Consider the following 27,105-nt stretch of genomic DNA (forward strand, 5'->3'; position numbering starts at 1 on the left):
TGGAATGCAGTATAAGTGTCAATGGGCTAACCGATAACGAGATCCTTCTTATCACTTGACTTCAAGATCTAAAAAAGATTGTCTAGCTCCTAAAATATGCTTTTTCTTGTAGAAGTTGCTGCTAATTGCAGTCAAATTATTTTTTCATTTGCTAAGCTTTTCGCCGGTTGCAACCATATTTTTATCTTGGTACAACTGCGGTAAGTAGTTCAAACGTCGACACTTGTATAATCGTACTTCATTTACCTTGAGCCTCAAACGCATGCAAAGAAATAATAGTCAATTTGTTACCAATTTGGCATCATAAATTATTTACTTGGTCCTGAGCATTAAATTTCACCTAGAAGGATGATCCAATTAGATCCAAAATTAATTCTATTGGTTTTTCCCTTGAGCAATTAATAAAAAAACCTTGTGGCTAAATGTTAGTTGTGTTATCCTGATGTTATCTTTATATAGGGAATATTTTTTTGTATGAAAAGCGTAATACCATTAACAAGAAGATACTAAGGAAAATGGAACACATCTTCATAGTTATACCAGCACTATCAAGCTGAAACAAAAATTTATCTGCAAGAGAATATAGAATTTGTGTTAATGGCACAGGCTTCTTAATGTGGCTGAGGGGGGAGGGGGCGTCCCAAGGCTCGTTTTATTCGGGGGAGAGCTCCGTAAATTTTTCCGAATTGATAGCTGATTTATGCCGAATTTTCTGTAGAAATCAAGAATTTTGTTAAATTTTGGCCGATTTTGTAAACTTTCAGCCGAAATTTTTGCCTTTGGCAAAAATTTTACCGAATGCCAAAAAGTTGGGGCCCTTCCCCTCCAACAGTAAAATTTTTAAAAGCTAGTTTCTAGTTTCAGTAAAATTTTTGAAAGCTAACCTCCTCCAAAAATGTATTTACACAAATGGATATATTGATTTCGATGTCAGATCTAAGGCCGTTTAATGAAGCTTATAGTATGGATCCTTATCGCTTTCACCGCCAATTTACACGAGTGGCACTATTCACAGCTATTCCACTCATGAAGCTTTATATGCACGTAGACCTAAAGTCGTATCATACGATTGGCTAATATAAACATAAAGCCCGTGACTCTTTAAAGTGAAAGGCCATACTCTCAAGTTCTATCCAAAGATAAAGGACAACTTATATGAGTGCCTAGAAACTCACAAAAACTGCCTAACTGGCGTCAGTGCCTAAAAAACTCCCAATGACAATCAATAATTGGTGTTTCTTAGCTTTTACTCAACTTTCATAATTGTGTATTTTCAGAAATCACGATCAGAAACTTTTTACTACACCAACTTTTCCAGTTACACTACTTTCATTTAATTATTAATCGGAAAAATGTGAATAAACCCCAAAGGCTGTATGGCGCTGGTGATTTTTTATTGTTAAAACTAGTGCAAGTCTTAACTCTTTAAATTTATCCATGCTCTATAGTTCTGTCTACACAGAAAGACTTGTTCCAAGGAGCGTCTGAAATCAGACAAGAGGAGATTCCTTGCCTAGTTTCAAGTAGGATTGCTTTTTTAGTTGCATCTAGAGAGACTAAGCCCTGGAATAGCTACATGTGGGGTTGCTTTTGAAACATACTTGGATTAAAAGGAAACAAAGTGACAAAAAATATACTGGCAAAAAGATGATTTATTGAATTTTTTGTAATCATTATTAAATTTATAAATATTTTTATTTCGCGATCATGATATTATGTAGATTTATCGTGTGTGAAATGTTTATATAAGTATTGTTTCGGTATACAGTTTCACCCATCAACTCTTTACACCATATATTTGTTGTCATTTTTCTTTTTTGTTTGCATCAAAACCTCACAAATGATGCTTTTATTGTCCTACTAATTGATTTTGTTTTATTTTTTATTAAAGTAGATTATTATTGCTAAATAAAATAAAATTGTGTACTATTAAACCATTCAAATTACGTAAAATAAATTTCACTTTAGGCAAAACAAATCTCAGAACTTGGACATCTTGTGAGAAACAGCCTCGTTTAAGACTGATTAAGGGTCGTCAATAAAAAAAGTATAAGGGAGGGTAGGATGGCAGAATTTGTTACACGACAGTGAATCAACTTTGGTATTTTGCAATTATTTAAATAGAAATAGCAAAAAAAAAACTCTTTCAATGAAAATCTAAAGCGGATTGTCTAAAATCTAAAGAGGATTGTCATTGCCCCTTATAGTCTTATAGTTTGGACAGAATGTTTTAGTTTCAGACTCCATATCTAATGTTTTACATGTTTTGATAAGCTTAGTATATGTAAGGGAGTCCCAAATGATATTGATACTAGTCCCCAAAACCGCGCCACGCCGAAACGACGGCGGCGAATGTGTGATTCAGTATTGGCGGTGGCGCGCCGCCAGGCGCGCCGAAATTTTTTTGGCGGCGCGCGGCCGATTTTAGACGGGCGGCGCGCCACGGCGCGCCGATTTTTCTAATTAACAATAATAATAAAAATTCCACTTCACCAAGCACGTTCAACCTCGATTTTAGTAAGGATTTTCAAATGGATGGCTAAAAACATACAAGAACAATATGAAAAAACAGAAATTTTTTGGGGCATGCGGAAAGTGTTTATTTTCACCGTCGATCAGACCAAGTAGAATTCTCGTTTTTAGCCACTACACCCAGGGAAACCTATGTTGTGTTTATGTTTAACATCGCATTGTTCCCATTAAATCCCGTGTTTAGTCATTTCCTTCTTGTTAATGATTTGGGCTAATGTGTGTATAACTTTCAAAGTTTGAAGTTCAAACATCTCCTGTTCATCAAATACATACGAAAAGGAAGTGAAAAAAAACAAAAACAAATAACAACATCGAAAAAGCACTCTATACAAATCAGATACCATGGCTTAAAAACAACAACAATTTTAAATCAGCGGTTACATCACTTCAGTTACAATTGATGTAATAAAAGTCAGTTTGTTCACTCTGCTTGGAGCCATTGATCTTTTTGCAGTCACTATCAGTCCTGTCGTGCTAAAAAGCCGTTTAGCTGGGGCACATGTGGCTGGTACAGCCAGAACTTGACGAGCGTAAACTGCCAGTCGCGGGATCTGATACTAGTACTGGACCTTGGGGTCCCACAGAATGCCCCAAATGGGCTTCTTCTTTGTATCTGCTGAAATAAGTTGTTTTATAAGGGAGAACAAACCTGCACCTTCACCATAGGGCTCCTGCGCACTACACTACAGGAGGAACTAAACTGCACCTTTACCCTCTTTTCTTATCAACACGGAATAACCCTCCGAAATTCTTTTCTGAAAGAAGTGGTCAATATATAACGTTTCAAGTCAAAGTTTAAGGCTACTTCAACTTCAGTGTGCTCTGCTAACTGTGCAAAAAATGTAATTCATTTCTATAGATATATGTCTATGCTAGCTCTACATAATCTACCAAGCGGGAAACTACCGCAAATCAGCATTGATAAATAAATGAAACCCAAAACGAACAAAAATAACAATAAATAACTGAGTCAAACTCAAAACGAGCAGAAATTAACACAAGTTGGGCTCAAAACCCCTATGCCTTCCCAGGGTCAGAACGTAATTTTCATTTTATTGAAAAAATATAAATGTTTACTTTAATAACTTTAATAAGTCAAACAATATTAACATTTTGATTACTAAATATCAGTATATGTATATTAAACTGACAATGCATATTCATTTGTATTTTTGTCAGTAAAGTAAAAGTTATGTTCTGGCCTTGTGAAGGCATAGAGGTTTTGAGCCCAACTTATGTTAATTTCTGATCGTTTTGAGTTTGACTCGGTTATTTATTGTAATTTCTGTTCGTTTTGGGTTTCATTTATTTATCGATGCTGATTTGTGGTAGTTTTACGCTTGGTAGATTATTTGATTTTAATTTTACTCATTTTTGGTTTAATGGAGTTCTTTACTTTTCTTTGAAAAAACTTATTTTTTGGAAACAGTTTTTTTAATTAATTTCTGTTCGTTTTATATTGACATAGTCTTTTCAGGGAAAAATAAAATCATACTTTAAATCTTTTCGCTTTTTTAAGAATTTATAGTTTGGCCTGCTATTTGTGTGCTGGAAAACAATTTTCAGCAAAATTTAATAACATAGACTCTTATAGAAATATGGAAACAAATAATAGTGTTTAATTTAGTTTCATACCTCCTCTAGTTGACCTGAAATGGAAAACTTGATAACATTCAAACAAATTTGTTTACTTTCTTTGATAGCTTGGATACACTTACACTATTTTGATTTGGTCAAATTTTAAGAGCAGAAGAAGCCCTGAAAGTTTGAATATAATACCCTCAGTCGTTCTTGGGATACTGCTGAGATGCCTTATTGGGAATTAGCATAAACACAGTGCATTTTGATTTAATCTTAAGGCAACATTTACTTTTTAAACATAAAGGCAAATGGGAGGCGTGGGAGGGGGATTAGTTTCCCTCCAATCACTTTCGACTATTAAAAAGGGCATTATTTTCAATCAAATGAGCCCTTTTCGAAGTTCCTACGACAACTCCTTCGATACGAAGTGCCCCGGTCTAAACAACAACAACAACAACAATAAAATGATACATTATACCCATATCGATCTCTACTATAAAAATGTCAAGCCTTCCAATCACTTTCGATTATTAAAAAGGGCACTGGGCTTTTCGATTTCCAAACTAATGATCCCTTTTTGAGTTTCTACGACAACGCTTTCTATAAACACCGTATATGCCCCAGGGAATAAATTACAACCCTTACCCTAAGGGCTGTGAGGGTGGCTGTCATTCTCTAAGACCTAATTTTCAGAACTTTCAACTACTTTAAACAAAATGGCTATCTCAAAATTTTGACTGGATGTGTTTAGGGAAGTGGTGGGTGTGGAAGGGGTCTTAGATGCCTTCCAATCACTTTCGACTATTAAAAAGGGCACAAGCCACTCCAATCTCTAATTAAATGAGCCCTTTTCGAAGTTTCTACGACAACTTCTTCAATATGAAATGCCCTTGTATAAAGGAAAAAATAATAAATAATACTTTGTGCCAACACCGTTCTTATATACCTCCAGGGCATAACTAAAAAACCCTTTCTCAAAGGGTTGTGGAGGAGTAACCTCGTCAAAAATCATATTTTCTCTCTGAAAATCAGCTACTCTGAGCAAAATGGCTATGTTAAAATTTTGATTGGATGTGTTTGGGGAAAGGGTGGGCGTGGAAGGGGTGTTAGCTGCCTTCCAATCTCTTTCGACTATTAAAAAGGGCACTAGTTATTCCAATTTCCAATCGAATGAGCCCTTTTTTAATTTTCTATCAAAACTCCTTTAATATGAATTGCCCTTGTATGAAAAAAAAAAAAAAAAAAAAAAAATAATACATTGTGCCAAAATTTTTCTTTACTTATATATATCGATTGCGCTGCCTATTAAAAAAACCTGAATTGCCTAATGCTATTTTACCTACCTCTTTTCATCCGAAAAAATCAGAAAGAAAAATTAACAGAATTTTAAAGTGGAAGGTAGAATTTTTGTTTCAAGAAAAATTTCTTCTTCTCCTTCCTATGAACCGATATACATGGCGAGCCCAAGATGACAGTATTTATCTTGAAGAAACAGAGTAGCCGGGATGAAGCTGTAAGCCCGGAGTTCGATATCGATAAGCAAAAAAGAGAAAAAAAAACGGCGGCGTATTAGTGACCCCGCCCCCGATAGAATCCGCGGAGGCGTCCGCGCGCTGATGCAAACTCGGCGGCGTGCCGCCTTTTTTTTTCGGCGGCGCGCCGCCGATTTTCGGTGCGGCTTCGGGGTCTAATTGATACAGTGTTTTTACAAACCATAAACGGTCTATGCGTCCTGCTGCTCGAGCAAATGGCCTTAATATACCTTCTATTTTAATTATAATAACTATTTTCATTTGATTAACGTCTAGTTTAATATTTGATCTGAAGGTCAAAAATGTTCAACTTAGTTTTATTTTCCTATTCAATCTTTCTTATAGATGTAATACAGTCTACCTGTCCATTATTGTAGTAAGAAAATATGGGGCAAAGTAGTAGCCCCTAGAAATTGTACTTTATAGATGTCTCTGCCTTACAAGATATTTAAAGAAAAAGTTGAATATTTAAGCGGAAAACTTTTTTTTATGGCGAGTGAAGGATCAGAACGTAGTCCAGTGACTGAGAATTTAGGTCAATTTGAATCCCCAAACCCTAGTAGAGATATTTTAGTTGAAGGAATACTCGGCTTAGTTGCCCCTGTTGTTGATAAGCTCAATCTTGCTGTTTCATCTACAAGGTGAGTTTTACATTAGATCCCTTAATAGCCTATTTGTTCAGAGTAGGCTAGCCTAAGCAAAAGTTGTTGACAAGAGGATTTTTTCTATTTTATAAAATAGTCATCTACAAGTTCAAATTCTACTTTAGTTACTTTTAGCTATCTTGGAAAGGGGTTAGGTTATGAAAATAAAACTTCCAGGGAAGGTCCTACAGGCTAAAGTATGTCCAAGGAAGCTAGTTTGAAGTACCTACCTCCACTCCTTCTCCCTCTAGAGGGTCCTGAAAATTGCCTACATGACAGGTCTATTACCTGTTGAAATTTCAACAGAACAACATTTTACCTTAGTTTTAAGTTAGCTCTTTCTTTTTCTCTGGCTTTAATTCTGAAAATGCAATTTCTGCTATTTGAGTGGAATTTTAAGCCATATCAATAGGTGTTTTCAAAGTTTAGGGAATGTATTTACATATCTTAAACACCTTATAAATGGAGATTAAGCAAAGTTATGAAGCTGAAAATAATTTTTTTGTAGGCCTACTTCATTTAAGCAGAAGATATATTGTGCAAGGTTTCACTTTTATTTTAAAGGTCATCAAAGGTCAGGACCCCTCAAGAGGGGTAAGGGGTGGAGGTATATACTTCAAAATACCTTCCCAAGACATACTTTAACCTGCAAATCAGTCTCTGAAAGTTACATTTTCCTAACCTAACCCCTTTCCAAGATAACCAAAAGTAGCTTAAGTAGAATTTTACCAAATACAATATTCAAAATGAATTGAAAGCCTAAATTATGCCCTTGGAAGATGTTTCTGTGCTCCTAGGCCTATCTAGTCTATGAGATTGAGTGTCTGCTCAGTACTGGTCATGAAACCTTCTTTCAACCAATGTTATAGCAAGCTTGAGCTGGACAGAAACCATTTATTATGATCAAACCAAAATTTGCAATTGTACTTTCCTGGGAGTTAAAAGAAACTGATTTTGCTTGCATTAATTAATCTTAGATTGTTGACTAAAATTTCCCACCATTTCAACTTGCAAACTGGTGTCATTTTTTACAGTTATCAAGCTCTTTTAAAAAATCCCTGCAAATTAGTTTTAAAAAATAAAATTTTACTATTAAAACCAAGGAAAATAATATTTACCATTCCTGAATCATCTATAAATGGTATTTTTTTTCACTAGCCATTTTTTTGGAAACATGTTTATTAACTATAGACCTTTAAGGCTCAAAATCTAATTTCCCCAGAAGCAATTCTTAGATTATGAATGAGCATACAAAAGGCAGGTATAAGCCTAGTTTAGTGGCTCTTGAGGAGGAAATATGTCAAGAAAATGTATTGCAAAAATTATACATTTGCAATGCATTCTGCAACCCATCACTCTTGTTTTTCTAGTTGTTGTTTTGACACAGTCAATTCAATTTACAGGTACACAGGTTGAAACAAGAGAGATGTATTGGGAGAATAAATTGGAAATATTTAATTTCAGCTATTTGTACATTAGTGGGGTTGGGGGTAAAGTATGGCAGGGCTGCATACAACAATTATTCTGCATATTATGAAGTAAGAATTGTTTTCTTAACATTTTTCCTTTTCAATAGCCACTAGACTAGGCTTATACCAAAAGATATTATATCAAGTGATATATTTACTTTGATCCTAGCTAAATTATGCTAAAGACTGCAAATTTACCCCCAAAGTATTTATTTCTTATGCATGTTGTCATATGTCTTGTTTCTACCTATGTAGCCTACCCATAAATTTTTATCAACTATGACAAAACCAAGAAATAGAAAAGCATGTTGGAAATGTATAATTTGGGCTATATATTGCACATTAGGGGCTGGGGGGGTCAAAGTATAGTAGAATTATAGTCAAAATCATGTTAGCTACAATGATTCAGCATATTATGAAGTTAGAACTGTTTTCTTGACCTGTTTCTTTCTCAACAGCCCCAATTCTAGGCTTATACCAGTGATGTTTCTATTGTGACAATTGTTTCCCAGCTCCTCTTATGAGGCTAGAAATAGTCTTTGGTTACCATCATACAAAGCTTTGTTAAAAAAAGGACCTAGGATCCCTTCTTTTCACCAGCCCCTAGCTTCATCCCTACTGTCTCAAAGACCACTCTCTGTGTTTGAAAGCATGCAGTGGCTTCAATTAAGGGTACAACATAGGCAGGCCCCCCCTGGGTTGTGAACTTTTTGGGAGTATTTTCATTGAAAAATGCTTTTTTGGCTCAATGTGAGTAATAGTAATTCTGAAGAGTTGTTGTGCTACTGGCCTAATGGCACACTTAAGAGGTTTTCTGGAGAGATGCAATTTTCTCACTTAAGGTAGCCATATGGAGAGATGTAAAGGTAGCCATATGATAGGTGTAGTTCCAACAAACAGTTCTCTAGTCCTTTACAGCTGACATCACCACAAAACAGCAACTTCAAATAGAGTATGTAAGATGGTGTCTTGGAGATCTGGCTTTACTTGCTATGAAGGGCAGACTGCCTGACTTGTACATTGATGGCTTTTTATTTTTATCTTTCTTAAGTCTTCACTTGAATCATGCAGTCACTGTTTCAGCTTCTAGGCTATTCCAGTTACCAACAATACACTTTGTGAAAAAATATTGGTGTATTCTAGTATTTACTGCTTGTTTTGCTAATTCATGTAAGTATCTTATAGTATGGTGCTGATTTGCATATTAACCAAGGTAGGTGTTGTTTGGAAGGCTATTATGTTTGTAGGTCAGCACCATGTCACCTTGGCAAAGTTTTAGTCTGGTGTCAAGCTTGTAGGAGAAGTGGGTCAGACATGCATCAAAATCAAACTAGTCTGAGAGAAACTTATTGTACATTTCAGTGCAACAAGACTTTGAGTTACCTTTTGACATTAATTGTTGCCAATGCCCATGGAAATTAAGCTGCTAATTGATATGTATTACCAAATCCCTTTCTTCATGACTGGTTCAAAGTTGAATATCAGATTATGGGTTCTGGTTGCATATTAGTATACTGGTGGTGAAGGTTGCTTCTGCTAATATTGAGGGTTCTGTATTTGTTGATATTGAACTTCAGCTGCCATTCATTGGTCCACTTCTAGATTCCCTGGAGGTCTTTTTGTAGCCTTTGTTTGTCAGTTCGTCCTTAAACCTTGGAGTTGTCTGTGTAGAATGTGATTTTACTATAGAAATGAGAAAGAGGTTGGACCCTGAGGCATTCCGTTGTTTAGAGAACACTTTATTGCCATCATCAGTGAAAAATTCAACTTGCTGATTTTGGCCTATGAGGAAATTCATGACCTATAATAGCATATCCACATGGATTCTAGCTGTTGATAGTTTGGCCCTAAAGCATCTTTTAGGTATCTTACCAGACACTTTGGCAAGGCCAAGGAAAATCAGATCAACAGGTACTCCCTTCTACAGTAGTTTGGTGTTGGCATTGCAAATTTGGAGCAGATTGGTCTCCACTGACTTTTGTGTAGTGAAATCATTCTGTTCTAGTGACAATACACTGGTGGACAGAAGATATGTTAGAATATTAGCAGTCATAATATGTTCCAGAGTGTTTGCTACAGCTGAAGTTACACTAATTTGCTGATGATTTTTGGCTTTGATCTTGTCTTGTTTCTTGAATTCTTCTGTAATGCAAAAGTTCTTAGTCTGAAGGTTTAATCTTTGAGTTGAGGGACTTCTGAAATATTTGACCCAGTGGTGACAGAATTTCATTTGACAGTTCTTTCAGGGGCCTTGGCTAAATATTCTCTAGTGCTGCTGGCTTTTTAGTACCTTGTGTTTCCAGTTTCTTCTTGATGACTAAAAAAAAATCATAATAGGTGGCACAGGGTTTGGTACATTGTTAGCTTGACCCTTAGGGAGGGGACTGTCATGCTTATTGGTAAACACTGATACAAATTGCTGATTGAGTAATTTAGCAATTTTTTCTAGGTCAATAACTTTATTGCCATCAGGTTTCTTCAGATTTATTATTCAGTGTCTGCAATGATCTTTGCCAGATATGTAGCTCGAGAACTATTTGGGTGTTTCCTTGCTATTATCTGCAAGCTTGAGCTCAAAATTTGAAGAAAATTGTTAAGCAAGAATTGTAGTTTATTTTGTTTTGAGCCCTTGTAAACTACTCATAGTGATTGTCTTTCCCCTTTTTATTATACTTGTTCCAGTATTAACTTTTTCGGTTTTGTTCTCTACATATCCGAGGGGTGATGTATGGGAGTATTTTGTGCTTTGCACAAATTTTGAAAGATGTGTTTTTTTTTCTGAATTTTTGGAAGCTCCCCTGTTAAACTGGTCTATTATTTATCCATATCCCCCAGGACAAGCAAGCTCTATTCAACTCTGTTCCAATTGCTGTGTAGTTGGTGTAAATCTTCTTGGCATATTTGTTTTTATTATATGTGCTTTTTTGTGTATTTTCTGATAATTTATTGTTGAATAAAGGAAGAATGAACTCTTTTTGTGATCTTGTGGAAGGCTAAATTGACTTCAATTACAAGGTGAGCACTTTTGCCAAGAGAGAGATGGTAGCTAATGCTTTATAGCTGTTCATTACACCTGAGGAGTGCTAAGTTGAGGAAGGCCTTGACTAGAAAAGTGAAAGCCTGGCTGGCTTTCCAACCACCTAAAGTAGAGCCAGATCATAAAAGCTCATGTGGAAGGGGTTGTGTGAGCCTTTATTGAGCTGAGAGGGGTGAAATGGGAAACCTTTCCTCCTGTGAAGGGTGTGGAAATTAATGTTGCCAGCTATCAGTAAGTTCCCTTTGAAGTTCAATGTTGTGCTGTGAGAACATCCTATTGATTACTCTTTCAATTTCTTGTAAACATCTGTTTTTTTTCTTTTAAGTGCAAATAATTTTGTTGCAGCTTCAAGAAGGTGCTTGTGATCACAGCTCTCTATTAGACAGGGTAATTGCAACTTTTATAAAGTTCCAATCTTATGCCTAACCTCCATTTACATTGAAACTTAGCTTGGTTCTCATCAAAACCTATTGGGCTGTAGGCCTACATAAAACCTGTTAAGGTGATATGGTGTTTTAAAAATTATTTTACAAGCTTTAGCAACAGCTGACCATCAAAAAGACCCAGGGACTGTTAGCAAAGTCTCCCAGGGAATTAACCATTATCAAGGGCTGTCAAGAATTTGTAATTTAACTGTGAAATTTTACATCACCTTTGTTTGAGAGCTTGCCAATCAAAGTGAGTGACATCACAGGGAGCTCCTACTGCGGTAAAATTGCTCAAATAGTAATTCCTTTGAGCTGATTTTTGTGTTTTTCTTTCAGATTAATTAAAAAAAGCTTTCCGAAAAAATAGGTTTTTCAAAGAAAAGTAAAGGCCATTTTAAACTTAAGCTCAGCAGATACAAATACCTTTTAAAATTCAAACTCAAAACGACCAGAAATTACTATTAAAGAATAAATGAAACCCAAAACGAACAGAAATTAAATAAACAATCATAGCAAAAATATACAACAAGTAATGATATAAATGAATAAATAGATCTTAAAGCGAGTAATTCTTAGATTGAATATGAAAATCAAGCTTAAGAAGAAAAAAATTTTTACTATTGATTTACAAATGAAACTTAAAAGGGACAGAATCTAAATGAACCATCCATGTAAACAAACATACATTAGATATTAATGTAAATTAATAAATAAATTTTTAAACTAGTGAAACTTAAATTGAATATGCAAACTTGAAACAAACAAAAATCACCACAAATAAGAGTTTGGGTATGACCTCCTTCTCTCGGTGTAAAAGTCTAAAACCTACTGTAGAGCTGGCGGTACGCTGAAAAACGATTTTGTGACAAATATTTTCTTGTGTACCTATCTCTGAAAACAAACATTGAGATTATTTTAAATATTTAACTGTTGAGATGTCAGTAATTTATATCATTATACATTAAATATTCAGTTTAATTTATTAGCTCTTTTTAAAGTTATTAAAGACGAATATAGTTTCCCTACAAACAAGTGATTGGATACTGCCTCCTTTCCTAACTGCAAATAAAAACCAAAAGTCTACAAGCGTCACTGGCGCTAAACTGAAAACGGATTATATTACAAATACTTTCTTTTCCAGTTCTTACAGCATTGAAAATAAAAATACAATTGCAGCAAAATAAATTCTTGAACTGATGGATCTTTCAACAATTAATATCATTATACATCAAATATTCAATTTGATGTTGTTAATACTTTCCGAGGCTTTTCAAGACGCATATAGTTTTCAGTAAAGCGCAAATGACGCAGTAGGTTTTAGACTTTTACAATAAGAGAAGGGGGTCATAACCAAACTCTTGTTTGTGGTGATTTGTGTTTTATTCAAGCTTAATTTGCAAATTCAATTTAAGTTTCACTCGTTTTAAGATTTATTTAATAATTCATATTAATATCTATTGTATGTTTGCTTGCAGTGAGTGTTTATTTAATTTCTGTTCGTTTTAAGTTTCATTTGTACGTCAATAGGAAAATATTTTTTCGTCTTAAGCTTGATTTTCATATTCAATCTAAGCATTACTCGCTTTAAGATCTATTAATTCATTTATATTATAACTTGTTGTATGTTTTTGCTCAGATTATCTATTTAATTTCTTTTATTTTTGGGTTTCATTTCTTCTGAAATAGTAATTTCTGGTCGTTTTTTGTTTGAATTTTAAAAGGTATTTTTATCTTCTGATCATAATTTAAAAATTTTCGTTTAATTCATTTTAAAGAATTATTTTTTCGGAAAGTTTTTTCTAATTAATTTTTGTTAGTTTTTGATTGCCAAAAATTTCAAGTTTTTAAAATTTCTTTATTTCAAAATGAAGCTTTAAAAAAAAATCAAATATTAATCAAAGTATCAAATTAACAATATCAAAGTGAAAAAATGAGATTGTGTCCACCTCGGAGTTGTTATTATCTGATGTTTGAACTATTTTTAACAAAACTGCTATCTCAAAATTTTATCGGATGGGTATGGGGAAAAAGGGCGTGGGGGGCTTGATTAAGCTTCGGTCTCTTTTGACTCTTTAAAAGTGAACTAGAACTTTCTATTTTCAATCAAATGAGCTTTCTCTGAAGTTTCTGTAAGTATCCCTTCTATAAAAACCATATAAATCCCCAGAGTATAACTTAAAACGCCTGTCCCTTGGCCCTGGGAGGTTGTGTCGACCCTAGAGTTTCAATATCTGATGGTTGAACTATTTTTAACAAAATGGTTACCTGAAATTTTTATTGGATGGGTTTATCCATCCGATACGCCCAAAGGCGTGGAGGGCGGGAGGGGCTAGTTGCCCTCCGATCTTTTTCCCTCTGAGAAAATGATCTACAACTTTTAACTTCCATTCAAATGAACCCTCTCTGAAGTTTATACGACCATACCTTCCATAAGAACCATATATGCCCCCAGAGCAATACTTACAACGCCTGCCCCGGCCCTGGGGGGGGGGTGTCGACACAGGAGTTTTTCTTATCTGACCTTTGAAATATTTTTAACGAAATGACCATACGTAAAGCAGTTTTGTTATATGATCTTTGAACTATTTGTAACAAAATGGCTACTTCAGATTTTTTGTCAGATGTATTTGGGGGAAAAGGGCTTGGGGGCCAGTTGCCCTCTGATCACTTTTGAGTCTTAAAAAGGGCTGGATTTCAATATCCAATCAAATGAGCCGTCTCTGAAGTTTATACGGGAATCCCTTTCATACGAACAATATATGCCCTAGGGCATAACTTACAACACCTGCCCCCGGGCCCTGGGGGGTTGTGAAGACACCTCAGTTTTGTTATCTGACTTTTGAGAAATTTTTAACTTAATACGTATCTCAAATTTTTATTGGATGCATTTGGGGAAAAAGGGCGTGGGGGGCTAGTTACCCTCCAATATCTTTTAACTCAAAAAAACTTAACTAGAACTTTCAATTTCCAATGAAATGAACAATCTCTGAATTTTTTACGAGCATCCCCTCAATAAGAATCATATATTCCCCAAGGGCATAACTTACAACACCTGCCCTCGGGCCCTGGGGGACTGTGTTGACCCCTGAGTTTTCGTTATTGGGTATTTTAACATTTTTAAAAGAAAATGGCTACTTCAAAGCTCTTGTCGGATGAGTTTGAGGAACACGGGCAGTGTAGGGGAGGGGGGCTAGGTTCCCCCCAATCTTTGTTGACTCTTAAAAAGGGAACTAGAACTTTTAATTTCCAATCAAATGATACCTCTTTGAAGTTAATACGGGCATCCCTTCCATAAGACCCATATATGCCTCCAGGCCATAACTTATAACGCCTGCCCTCGGGTGAAAGATCTTAAGCCGAACTGGCCAGCCATAACAAAAAACCAACAAAGACAAAAATCTGAAAAAACAAAAAAACAAACGAGACTGCGGCCAGTGGAGAGAAAAGAAAAGTCAAATGCAAAACAACGCAGATATTTCGCCAGTATCACAAACAAGGCGTCTTCAGCACGAAAGGCAGAAGAAGAACAAGATAAAAAAAAAAATTTTGTGGTGGTTTTATTGGTTTTTTAGTTTTAACATGTTTTTTTTTATCTTGTTCTTCTTCTGTCTTTCGTGCTGAAGACTCCTTGTTTGTGATACAGGTGAAATATCCGCGTTGTTTTGCATTTGTCTTTTCTCTCCATTGGCCGCAGTCTCGTTTTTTTTTTTTTTTCATTGAGATTTTTCTCTTAGTTGGTTTTCTGCCCTCGGGCCCTGTTGGGTTGTGTCAACACCGAATTTTTTTATATATATAATCTTTGAACTATTTTTAACAAAATAGCTATCTTAAAATTTTTATTGGATGCATTTGGGAAAATAGGGTTTAGGGGGGGGAGCTGGTTACCTTCTATTATCTTTTGACGCTTAAAAAGTGAACTAGAACTTTCAATTTCCAATCAAATGAGCCCTCTGAAGTTTATACGACAATGTTGTCTATGGAAAACCTTATATGCCCCAAGGGCATAACTTACAACCCTTGCCCCGCGGGTTGTGGGGGAGTGTCCTCCTCAAAAATATTTTTTCTGTCTGGAAATCAACTACGCGGAACAAATTGGCTATCTCAAAATTTTGATGGGATGTGTTTGGGGGAATGATGGGTGGGGGGGGGCTAGTTGCCCTCCAACCATTTTTTACTTTTAAAAAGGGCACTAGAGCTCTCGATTTCCAATCGAATGAGGCCCCTTTGAAGTTTCTATGACGACCCCTTCGGTATGAAGTGCCTGTGGGGAAAAATAAATAAATAAATAATAAAACATTGGAGCCCTGTGGCCTTTACTATAGACAACGCTACAGCGTTGCCTATAGTACCTTTAACTATGTTGCTGAGATTTGATGGAACCTGTGTAGGCTGAGATTAAAAAAAAATAATTATGATTAATATAAAAGGTAAATAAGACAAGTTAAGTATTTATCATTATTTATTTGATATCTTGTAACTCAATTATATGAAGCGAATTATATTTGGCCATTGCATGAACTAAATTTGGTGACCCCTCAACGTCCTTAAATTGCGCAAACTGTAGTCCTTTTTGCAAAAAAAAATTGGCATGCTTAATGCATTAGAGTATTGTTACGTGTATTTATTTCGATGATGTTGACCAATCATCTGTATTGCAAAAAAACCTGTATGTCCTGTGCTGATGTGAGTTGACGTTGTTTAAAATAAATTGATTAAATTTTACAAGGGTTTACTGTTTTAACGACTTGTTCTTCTGTTAATCAAGAATTTTTTAGGCCACGATGACCAGGAATTCCAACTAAGGACGAATGGACATTTCCCTAAATTCTCTCATAAGATCGTCTGAACCACATAAAAACAGATAGTTTACTTTTAAAAATCTTGTAACAAAAGCTTTTTGTTCTTTCTACTGGCTGCTTCTCACAAAAGAGCCAATCGAATTTTTTAAAAGTTTGAGTTATTTGTTCCGCTAGGAGTTACTAACCTGGTTTTAAAAAGGCTTAGCTAGTTTTTTCTCCAGAAATAAACACTAATGGGATTTGGGGGTTTAAACAGGCTACCCTTCTTCATGTGTATATTCGAAAATACTAAGTGAGAACTCAGTAATGATTTGGGAGGGGGTGAAGACAAAGGCTATTCAAATCCTATGAAATCGTTTGAAATTTCGTTTCAAATAATTCTTGTAATTTTGCATGCGATCTAACGACAATGTAATGATATTGTACGGAAATAAAAAGTTGTTAAACACAAATGTCTGTATCTTTTTTTGATTTTCAGTACAAGAGAAATATGTTTTGGGATTTGGGAGTTTAAATAGGTTATCTTTCTTATACCCAATGTGCAGATTACTTAGACATAGACTTAGATTTTCTGACAATTAGTGGCACATAGGGCAGTAATGGTTGACCTCCACGTCCGACAGTCCTGAACCAGAGACCACAGCTCATTGAGTGAGGGATGATCATAAAACTCTTGCCTCATCTTCAAGGGAACGAGCATTACTGATCCGTCGCATACCACTCACACGGAGGGGCCCAGCACCAGTGGCGGATCCAGGGGGCGAGGGGGTTGCCCCACTAGCTTAGTCCAAAGTAGTGTAATTTACTCAGTTAACTCAAGTTTGCGTTAATTAAACTTGCTCATAACGCAAGTTTATCGAATCAACCTTATTTTGCGCTCCCCCCTGATTTTTTTCGGATCAACCTATTTTGCCCCCCCCCCCCCCCCTAAAAAAATCCTGGATCCGCCCCTGCCCAGCACCAAACGTCACAGAGAAGTCGTCCTTGTCCCATTCGAGTCATGTGACCCTAGTATCGCCACCTTCTATGCCAGACTTGGTCGTTTTTTTTATGTTGTTTGGTGAGAAACCTGATCCGCGTGTGCAAATTTAAATCCTGTGAAATCGATTTAAAATCGCATTCTAAGAAATTCTTCTATTTTTGGATGCGACGCTGAAATGCTATTTTACGACAATGGAATTATAGAGAAATCAGTTTGAAATTAGCCGATCGATCGCAATTTTTTTCGCAATGCCTATCAGCAAAGTCAGTTATCATATTAATTTTAATTATTGACAATTACAAAGGTCACGTACTAAAAGTATGATATGAATGTATCTTATCTTCAAATTGCCGTCAATAAGTAGATTCTGAAGGATTTGGCAATTCTTGCATCATTTGCCAAAACTAATTTTTAAGAACTTATGAAGAACATATCCTACCTGGAAAGAGCATCTACAGAGAAAATTGGGGAGAGGGAGGGGGGGGGGGTCAAATCGGGTAACACCCTCCCCCCGGATGCGGTCATTCTCACTGTTCATTATTTGTTTGTTGAAACTAATCTAAGTAAAGAAGTCATAAAACACCTAGAGACGTTATCGTAAGTGTTAGGCTGGCAATTCCGCAAACAATTTTTTTTTTGGGTGGGGGGGGGGGGGGTTTAAAGGCTAATGAAGAACTTTTTTCCAGAAGCACCGTATTCTTATCGAATGCCAGAGAAATATGCACCTTCTTGTATATTTTTTTCTTTTTTTTTATTGAAGCAGGAGCATGTTCTATCTGGCCCTCCTTCTTTGTGCGGGGCCTAGGCAGAGGCTGGGAATCTTCATTTAAACAAAAACTATTCCTAAAAGTGAATTTTTAATTATCTTGCGGCGGGGGGAGGGGAATTAGTCAGTCGAGACTGTAAATAGTGCCTTAATGATTGGCTGTTTGCCTTATCATGCAATAATACTATCATGGATGCGCGTATACAGAAGAGTGGAGTGTTCGAACCCGTGTCCTCACTGAAAAGTCATTATGATAAATAAATAGAAGTTCAAACAGGGATCAAATCCTTTTAATAGACAGTGATTTTCACCATTAGTGATAAAATTTCACACAAACACTTGATATTTCTGTCACATGTGCAGTGACTGCTATAAAGAGTAAAACTATACCAAGAAAAGTAAAAAAAAAAATTTGTTTGCGAAATAAAGTAAAAATGGATATTATTTATTACTGTAACTCTTTTTAAATCAGAGTCGAAAGATATTCTCCGTGACCTTGTTAGACCGGTTCATTAGCGTTGAATGAACTAACACTTGGACAGAGGTTAACTACATTAGGGGAGTTGAACTTTACTCTATCAGATTTTAATAAATTATCGTAGATAGAGTTCAAACCAAATTCACCTATGTCACAATTTAAAGCTATATTCTTGAATAAAATCTTCTGAATTTCAAGAGTTTCACGAAAGCTCTTGAATTATTTCGTAAATAAACTGTTGTTTTAATTGTTTTAGTCTAGTTTTACTACTGATGACGGTCACTGTATATGTGACAGAGATATCTAGTATTTTTGTGAAATTTTATCACTGTTGTCAAAATCAATGTCTATTTAAAGGATTTGATCCCTATTTGAACTTTTATTTATTTATCGTCATGGAAAGGCAGTGTGGTCTCCGAAATTATCTAAAGTCATTATTTTTACTATTCTCTCCCGTCTTTTATACAAATTGCCTCTTGTGTTTTTTAATATCTCTCTTTCCTCCCTCTAAAAGAACGTCACTACTGGGGTTCGTAATATTAAAAGAAAGTTTGTTTTCTGAACTGGTTACAATTATAATAAGGGTTTCTTTCCTTACCAGACTTGTTTCATGTTCTTTTGTAGGCGAATGATTGGAGAGGCCACTCTCTCAGAAACCTTGTATAACAGGTGGCACGCGTCAAGCGTGGCGGAACTGAGCCAAGCGCTATGGGGAGTGTGCCTGGTGCTTTGGGACCGGTGCCTAGCGTGGCGGATCTATGCGGCACATATGGTGTTTGGATATGTACACAAGGGGGCGGGTCAGCGCCCCTCGGATGATTCAGTATAAGTTTCATTGGTTTTGCCGAATACTATAAAATTTTAACATTCTTCGATCCATTTTCCCTACATGGTCCTCCATTGTTTTTTTTTTTTTTTGGCAAAAACTTTTTAAAAGGTAGGCATGTTCAAAGTCAATAGAAAAAGATAACTTGGAAGTTAATTTTGATCAACTAAAAGAAGTCGGATTTAAAAGAGCTTTTACAGCTCAAGTCAATGGAGTCGGTTGGTAATATATGGTCAGAATTTTTTGTTTTAAAATTTCTAGTTTAGAAAGGGAATGACCTGTAAGATTATCATGATTTGACTAGACTAACTTTATTTTTATTACTAACGACCAGAATTGCTGTATTATTTAGTTTTTATGTCCTTGAACTTCCAGTATTTATTTCGCCAAAGGGGACTTGAAAGACCAATTGAAAGAGCAATATGCTGAAACTCGTCAAATCACAAGACAAATAAAAATATGCTCTGTTCTGCGACAATGGACTTGACTCTTTTTGTGTTTGAATTATTTCAAGGAACATTTTACGGCATGCATTACTCGTATGGAAGACAAATCGCGACCTTGGGGCGAAATTATCGTGCTGTTCGAAGACTCATTATGAAAGAATCATATTTTTAACGCTTTTTTCCGATACTCCACAGTCCATAGCTAAATTGGATGCTTGTATAATATACGCCCTACCTCTCAAGTTGTTCATTCGTTAACGCATTATAGAAGCTTTTTTTTCGTAAGTTTCTTTCAGCTTAGTGTGAGACAAGATAAAGGAAAGTGACAAAATAAAGGGAAAATATATAATTTGGGCTATATATTCGTAGATTAGGGGCGGGGGTAAAGTATTTGGACAGTGTGTAGTTAGAAAACACTTCTTACTGTATAATATGCAGAGTAATTGTACCTAATACATTAGACATGCAGACACGCTATAGTTTACCGCCCCCACCCCTAATTGGCAAATGTATAACCCAAGTTTGTTTCTAAAATATTATATTTTTATCTTACTTTGGTATATTTAATTAGGATTGAGCGTCAGAGAAACAAATTAGAAGAACATTAAGTATATTATACTAGTATATTATACTATACTAGTAGGTATACTAGTAGGTATATTATACTAGTAGGTATATTATACTAGTAGGTATATTATACTATACTAGTAGGTATACTAGTAGGTATATTATACTATACTAGTAGGTATACTAGTAGGTATATTATACTATACTAGTAGGTATACTAGTAGGTATATTATACTAGTAGGTATATTATACTATACTAGTAGGTATACTAGTAGGTATATTATACTATACTAGTAGGTATACTAGTAGGTATATTATACTAGTAGGTATATTATACTATACTAGTAGGTATACTAGTTGGTATATTATACTAGTAAGTATATTATACTATACTAGTAGGTATACTAGTAGGTATATTATACTAGTAGGTATATTATACTATACTAGTAGGTATATTATACTAGTAGGTATATTATACTATACTAGTAGGTATACTAGTAGGTATATTATACTAGTAGGTATATTATACTATACTAGTAGGTATACTAGTAGGTATATTATACTATACTAGTAGGTATACTAGTAGGTATATTATGCTATACTAGTAGGTATACTAGTAGGTATATTATACTAGTAGGTATATTATACTAGTAGGTATATTATACTATACTAGTAGGTATACTAGTAGGTATATTATACTAGTAGGTATATTATACTATACTAGTAGGTATACTAGTAGGTATATTATACTAGTAGGTATATTATACTATACTAGTAGGTATACTAGTAGGTATATTATACTAGTAGGTATATTATACTATACTAGTAGGTATATTATTCTAGTAGGTATATTATACTATACTAGTAGGTATACTAGTAGGCATATTATACTAGTAGGTATATTATACTAGTAGGTATATTATACTATACTAGTAGGTATACTAGTAGGTATATTATACTAGTAGGTATATTATACTATACTAGTAGGTATACTAGTAGGTATATTATACTAGTAGGTATATTATACTATACTAGTAGGTATACTAGTAGGTATATTATACTATACTAGTAGGTATACTAGTAGGTATATTATACTAGTAGGTATATTATACTATACTAGTAGGTATACTAGTAGGTATATTATACTAGTAGGTATATTATACTATACTAGTAGGTATACTAGTAGGTATATTATACTATACTAGTAGGTATACTAGTAGGTATATTATACTATACTAGTAGGTATATTTTACTATACTAGTAGGTATATTATACTATACTAGTAGGTATACTAGTAGGTATATTATACTAGTAGGTATATTATACTATACTAGTAGGTATACTAGTAGGTATATTATACTATACTAGTAGAGTATATTATACTATACTAGTAGGTATACTAGTAGGTATATTATACTATGTAGGTATATTATACTATACTAGTAGGTATACTAGTAGGTATATTATACTAGTAGGTATATTATACTATACTAGTAGGTATACTAGTAGGTATATTATACTAGTAGGTATATTATACTATACTAGTAGGTATACTAGTAGGTATATTATACTAGTAGGTATATTATACTATACTAGTAGGTATACTAGTAGGTATATTATACTATACTAGTAGGTATACTAGTAGGTATATTATACTAGTAGGTATATTATACTATACTAGTAGGTATACTAGTAGGTATATTATACTATACTAGTAGGTATACTAGTAGGTATATTATACTAGTAGGTATATTATACTATACTAGTAGGTATACTAGTAGGTATATTATACTATACTAGTAGGTATACTAGTAGGTATATTATACTAGTAGGTATACTAGTAGGCTATACTAGTAGGTATACTAGTAGGTATATTATACTATACTAGTAGGTATATTTTACTATACTAGTAGGTATATTATACTATACTAGTAGGTATACTAGTAGGTATATTATACTAGTAGGTATATTATACTATACTAGTAGGTATACTAGTAGGTATATTATTCTAGTGGTTAAAATTGTATCAGTTTAATGTTTTCTTCGGCCGTTAATGATAGTAGAAACAGATAAGAAAGATAGGAAAGTTTCGCCTGTAGGATAATTTCACTGCCAGAAGAAGTCCTGACAAAACTAAATTATCGGTCACTAAGCAACAGTGGGTAAAGTCTGTCATTCCCCAAATCACATCCAATCAAAATTTTAAGAGAACTATTTTGTTCAGCATTGTTGAAAGGTCCAGTAATTAGGCCCGTTCTTTTGTACTAAGATCTCACATCTTTCTGCAAAGATTTCTGTTCTTTTAACTCATCTTTGTTCTAAGATCTTACAGCTCCCTGATGTTAGCAAAAAGTGTGAAAGACGCCATCTTTCTTCCATATAGAACAATGATGAGAGAACTTTGATGATATACTCAACATTGTTCTTAGACCGCTGATCAGAGCAGAAGGATGAAGGACGTTTGCAAAAGAACGCTATAAGCTGTAAGATCTTAGTGCTAAGATTTAACTTTTAAGCGTTCTTTGTCAAAAAATGTAAGATCTTAGCACAAAGATGAGTAAAAGAACAGGCCTATTATGTCTTTAGGGTTGTCAACCTCCCCACAGTCTTCAGGTTAAGGCCGGTAAGTTAGGCGATTCACTTGAATGTTCGGGGAGCATTGTACTTTTCAAGTATTGCACTCTATCCCCCAATCCTCCACGAGGAAGCACTATGTGGCACCTTCTTCCTATAATTTTAGCTGAGTAAAAGTATATTCTTAGCCATATCTCTACAAGTGGATAAAAGGGCCTTATCCCTGACCTTCGCCCAGAAAACACTCCTGGGGGAATTCTAGCCTAATATACCATTTGCCCTGATTTGAACCCTCTCTTTCTTCAGAAAATTTTTTCCCCTCCCTCTCCAATAAAGATCTGCAGTGACCTACACCTACGTTTCGAGCTGTACCTGCACGCAGGGTGATAGGGAAACTGTATCTTCAGACAGACCCAGAGCCTCTCTTGAAAAATATTCTAGTACCCCCCCCCCTCCTACGGTTGTATCCAGGATTTTTGTTTGGGGGGGGGGTAAAAAGCATCAAAACATTGTTTATATTCATTTTTGTTATGTTTTTACGAGTTGGACAAACATTTCGGTAACCCCCCCCCTCCTACGATGTATCCAGGATTTCTGTTTGGGGGGGGAGGTAGAAAAGGATTTTCGGGGGGGGGGATAAAAGAATCAAAAAATTGTTTATATTCATTTTTGTTACGTTTTTACGAGTCGGACAAACATTTCGGGGGGGGGGGTCAAACCCCTCCCCTGGATACGTCCTTGCCCCCCTTAATGTTTGGGCACGTCCGAACCTTTGCTCCTAGGTATTTCTAATTTTCTCGTTAGCAAAGGCTATTCCTTTTTTTCTAGAATCAACCCTTGTCTTATGTTTCCTCATAAATTTCCATCTCAACGCGTTTTCTCGTTAACCCAAATTGAGGAACTCTTAGAAACTGGTTACTCCTCTTATCGCTGGTGTTTTTACACTCTCTTTCTCTCTAATGGAATTGTTTTCTTTTAAGATTAATATGTTTCTTGCCTGTATATTTGAAAAGAGCGGCTTTTGAAGGTTTCCGTTTCCTCAGAGGCTTGAGCGCATTTTGTTTTTTTCCGAAGAACTTTCTGACTTCAAAATTTTGTCTCAGTTATGGATCTGAGTTTGAGATGATCAAACCAGTTATAAAATTGAGTTTTCAATCGGTTTTGGATATTGTTAAATTATGGGATTTTTAATGGTATGTTTTTTTTTGTCTAATTTTAGGATTTAACTTAATTCTTTTTTTTATAAGAAAAACATCTAAGGTTTGTATTAAAAGGAGGACTCGGATTTAATCCCCTTTGGATGGAGTTTTAATCCACTTTCGGAATTTTGGTGTTTGGATGGAGCTTGTAATGTTGGATCCGTTGATTTTTGAATTAAAATCAAGTTGTTGGACTTTGATGTAAAAAGTTAAGACCCATGGCTAATTGGAGAAAAAGCCAAGACAGATAATCTGAGTGAGAGGCAAAGCTGGCATAAGCCTTTCTCAGAATTGTATAAAAATGATATACATTATTTCTCATGTACTTTTCCGGTTCTTGATTTCGTCATAGTTGATTCAATTTACGGGTTGAAACAAGAGTGACGCATGGCTAAATGCAAGGGAAATATATAATTTGGACCAGTGGTGCAGTCAGAAAATAATTATGGAGTTGGGGCTGACCCTGGGTCAACCAACAGGGTCCCTGCTAACTACAATTATTCGGCCTATTAGAAGTAACTATTGTTTTCTTAAAATGTTTCCTTCTCAGCAGCTTATATATATATATATATATATATATATATATATATATATATATATATATATATATATATATATATATATATATATATATATATATATATATATATATATATATATATAAATATATGATGAATATATGCGTACAACGTAGTTTTTCCACTGAGCCTAAGCTAATTGTCTCTGAATACAGACAGGTAAATTGTTTTTTTCTCATATCTAACATATCTACTCAGATCAAGAACTTGAGTGGCGTCGCTATAATACATAAGTACCAAATGGTGTATTATTTCTTCGCTATGTAATTTCTCTGTTATAACAAAATATCACCCTCTCTATATTTCGCTCTTCAGTCCGTGGCTAAAGTGTCTTTGAGCGAGCGTTTCCATTTTCCTTCCAAAACAACCTGTTAAACCTCGAAGTCGAAAATAGTTCACTTTTCGTAAACCTCGAAAAGTGAAAATACTGCTTTGAGCTCTTGATATTCCCGACATTGTTCTGATTCTCAATGGTATGGATTATTCTTCTGACCATACGTGATTTTGAACTGTATGGTCTAGGGTATTTAGTTTTCTTATGATTAGAATCTATTTATGTATTGATAATAAAATTGTTAAAGCGTCTCAGGAATATATGCTGAGGACGCGTTAGAGTAAGCTCCCCCACTCGATTTAGTAAGCTCCCCCACTTTAACTTGGATCTGGCTGACAAGATATTGACCTTTCTCTTATTGAAAGACAAAGAATGTATAAAGATGCTTGGATTTATGTTTTATTGATATTTTTTCAAAAAACGCAAATTCGATAACATTTTTTTGTGAAAGCTATTTTTAGAATAATACTTTGCCTGATCTTTAAAAAATCAAATTTTGGCAAACTTAAATTTTTCTCTTAATGCAATGTTTTCAAACCTTTCCGGCGGGGCGTCTAGTTATATATCATCCATGTTGCAGAAGTCCTGTACTCTACAATTTGATTTGTCGCCCCAGATTATGTAGGAAACATAAAAGAGCGAAAACTAACGCTAATGTCGAAAAGAAATAATACCATTTTCATCTAGTGTTTGGACAATTTGTTTGACCATAACATTTTGTGTGCTTGCCCTTATTTTAACGTAGGGGAGGTTTGAGAAACCAGAATTATGTCACCAGAAGGTCTGTTTGCTTATAATCACATGCCTGCTTAACCTTCCAAGCTAACCTAGGTCTAATTTGTGTAGACTAGATTTTGGCCTAAAATTTTTCTTGAAAACAAAGTATGTTACCACTCAGGGAAACACAGATTTAACGCAATAATGTTGCAAATTTTTAAACTTTCTTTGAAAATTTCTGCTTTTTTTGTGAACTATTAGTCTCAATCCCTATTTTCAAAACAAATTCCCTGCAGAAAGTAAGTTTTTGGGCTAGGCCTATTTTAGTTTAAAGTTACGAGGATGCCTGAATATGAAAGCAAATTGTATGTTCTTAGTATGCACGAGCAATGATAGATCAGAAAAAGGAAATATCCCTCAATCCTGTACTCTTATCACCAACCAACGAGAGTTATTATCTTATAAAATGTATTAGTTCAAAAGCCGGTTTTATAACAAACGTTTTTTGGCCGACTCTTCAATTGACATAAACACAATTTCATAAACTCGAATGCTTTTTAAAATGGAATATGTGATTTTAATTTCATATGAGCCGAGCCTAAAGCGATCGCAACATATTTTGTGAGAATTTGAAAAAAAAGGAAAATTGCTAGTTACTCTGGAAGTAAATTGACCTGTTTACCTTCAAACGGGCTCGGAAGGCGCCAATTCTTAGTACCGACTGCTGCATTAAGGTTTTGTTGAAGAAAAGTCTTATTTGTATGCATAATTTATGTATTTACTTGACACATGTGGAAGAAGGGCGTCACCACAATTAAAATTATTTAGGGGGATGTAAATTTTCAAATAGGTAGAAGGCTATATATTACTGAAAATAATGGATAGCTAAAGCAGATCCTATATAATAGGTATTATGGCCTGGCTGCTATAGATTGCGGAATATTATTTTTGATACATGAGGTTAAATTTGGTTTTGGAGTAGTCGATTTGTCAATTACTATTATAATGGTTCATCCTAACGCCAAGGTTCCATAGGAAGGGGTGTCAATTGGGGAGGGCTTTCCCCCCTAGAATTCGGAACCTAAATTTTTTTTGTATATTCACTAACAAGAGAATAAAAACGCACTCCCCTCTCCCACATGTTTGTAGGTTGGGGACCTTGCTCCTCAGCCCAACACAGCTGCCCACACTTTCCTGTCCTCCGTTATTTTTGAGCTTAACTCTACTTCCTCCCTTGAATATCCTACTCCCTTTAAATATTTTCTTATGACGTATTCCGACCCCTTTCTAGAGTGTTCTTTCTCAGGGGTGGATGCAGGGGGAAAGGGGGGTCCCGGGTCCCCAAGGTTTTTCTAGCGTCTTCATTCCGTTCTTTTTTCTTATTTTTAATCCTTTTTTTTTTTATAAACTTATGAATTTGGTCAGTTATTGGCGCCCTTGTCACATTCTCCCCCCCCCCCCCCCTCCACCAAAATTTTGCTCTAGATTTGCTGGTGTCCTTTTTTCTCGTTTCGCCCCAGCATGATTGCAGAAACCATGATTTTTGTCAATCTATCTTCCGTAAAATTTGGCCCAATCATCTCAACCCTTAGTTGTAGCCCTAGACAGTGGAATCC

At 35.1% G+C, this 27,105-nt stretch overlaps 1 protein-coding gene across 2 annotated transcripts in view; it reads left to right on the forward strand.

Annotated features, from left to right (window-relative positions):
* The first annotated feature begins 6,147 nt into the window (after positions 1–6,147).
* The window catches only part of Dg (Dystroglycan), an 85,359-nt gene continuing 64,401 nt past the window's right edge, over positions 6,148–27,105 (forward strand). The window contains exon 1 of one of the 2 annotated variants that reach the window (XM_089104352.1): positions 6,148–6,286. The gene's annotated coding sequence lies outside the window, so the exon portion shown is untranslated. Of the gene's footprint in view, positions 6,287–23,737; positions 23,855–27,105 lie in introns of those variants that run through there. The other variant, XM_089104353.1, reaches the window with a different exon arrangement.

The sequence above is a fragment of the Artemia sp. Qi Xiang Cuo genome, chromosome 18 (genome assembly GCF_049724085.1).
Source record: "Artemia sp. Qi Xiang Cuo chromosome 18, ASM4972408v1, whole genome shotgun sequence".
In the NCBI taxonomy this organism is placed as follows: Eukaryota; Metazoa; Arthropoda; class Branchiopoda; order Anostraca; family Artemiidae; genus Artemia; species Artemia sp. Qi Xiang Cuo.